This window comes from Pteropus vampyrus, unplaced genomic scaffold (assembly GCF_000151845.1).
Source record: "Pteropus vampyrus isolate Shadow unplaced genomic scaffold, Pvam_2.0 Scaffold16, whole genome shotgun sequence".
In the NCBI taxonomy this organism is placed as follows: domain Eukaryota; kingdom Metazoa; phylum Chordata; class Mammalia; order Chiroptera; family Pteropodidae; genus Pteropus; species Pteropus vampyrus.
This window is the reverse complement of record NW_011888797.1, coordinates 2,278,240-2,279,752: the sequence shown is the minus strand read 5'-3', so window position 1 is coordinate 2,279,752 and position 1,513 is coordinate 2,278,240. Positions and strand designations below refer to the sequence as shown.

The window sequence follows — 1,513 nt, the reverse complement described above, 5'->3', positions numbered from 1 at the left end:
TGTTTTTGGAAATCCCACTGGAATCCATTTCCTATTTCTCAATTTCTTCTGATTCTTCAGTGATTCTCGGTACCATGAATTACTATGTAATTTCCTGCTTCCTTACCTCTCTCCTACCTAGCATACATTTCTCCTTCCTGTGACATCATCCTGATTTTTTTTTTTTTTTTTGTAAAGTGCTCTCTTTTTTAAAAATGAGGATGAGCCTAAAAATTATTTAATCATAATTTTACCTCTTCAATCGGGCTTTCCTTGACATTACTAAACAGAACCTCATGGACTTGTTTGTATGCTCTACTCCTTGTAAATGCTCAACAAATGGCTCTTAAATTAATAATAATATTGGAAAGTTCACAATTTAACTGGCAAATATCAGAAACAACCAAATACTCTTTGTCAAATGTAGGTCCAAGAAAACGAAATTTTATTACACATTTTTGGGACATTTTTAATAACAGTAATATTTTTAATTTGTTGAGCAAATTATAATTTTCTACGTTTATCTGCATGTAATATATCATTTGGTCCTCACTGCATCCTTGTGAAATTGGTTTGGCAGGTGATGTTTTCTATTTTACATACAGGAAAACAGACCAGCATTTCTCTCCAAGGTGTGGCAGAGCCACTTTAGAACCTGTCCTCCACTTCTAACCCAGCAGTCTTTTCATTCTAAAAACTTAAAGCAGCTTACTTTTTTCAAACAAACTGGAAATGAATAACAATGGGAATGTCTGCCAAAAAATCATATATAATAAACATAACTATCGGTCGGCAAAATCTGCTTAAAATGTGAGTTGCGTTAATTATTTTAAAAAATGGATGCATATATGGAGGGCATGAGATATTTCCCCTATATTCCTGCTATCCCACCTCAATTGGCTTTGGTTCTCCATAGGACCTACATTCAAATATGATAATAACAGGTTTCACTACTTGGAGGGCAAAGACAAGAAAGCAATGTCACAGAGTGTGCAATGTAACATTTATCCGTGTATTCTAAAAAGCTATGTAGATGAGAGTGAACCCTCTCTGCCTCCTAAGCTCTCCACACTCAGCCCAAGGGCTGCTCTGATTAATAGTCGTCCAAAGCCCACATTATTTACTCTTCTTATTTGAGACATAGGTCAAATGCTCATTGCTAATAAAATCTGTTGGCTTTTATGATCCCTGGGTGGTGGTGACGATAAGGATTATCACTTTGTTAATACCTTAGTCTGTTTTTCAATGAAGCGAAGAGGAAGTTCCCTCTTAAAAGTAACTTATCTTTGATCAGTGCTACCAATATTTCAGGATCACTAGCACAATTTTGAGAAACAGACGATTATAAAGTGTCCAAAAGGCATCTGGGGCTTGGCCAACCTGACCACAAGCCCTGGTGCCAGGCAGAACCGGGATGGGGATGTTCAGTCTTCAGTGTGAAAAGTTACCGACTGCTCCCCCATAGCTTGGCACTGGATGGGGTGCAGGCCAGGAAGGCAGGCCCCCGGCTCGCAGTGACCTTGACAGCCCCTCC

At 38.3% G+C, this 1,513-nt stretch overlaps 1 protein-coding gene across 4 annotated transcripts in view; it reads right to left on the bottom strand.

The window, feature by feature from the left end:
• The window catches only part of CHPT1 (choline phosphotransferase 1), a 36,696-nt gene that overhangs the window by 34,033 nt on the left and 1,150 nt on the right, over nt 1-1,513 (bottom strand). The window lies entirely within an intron of this gene.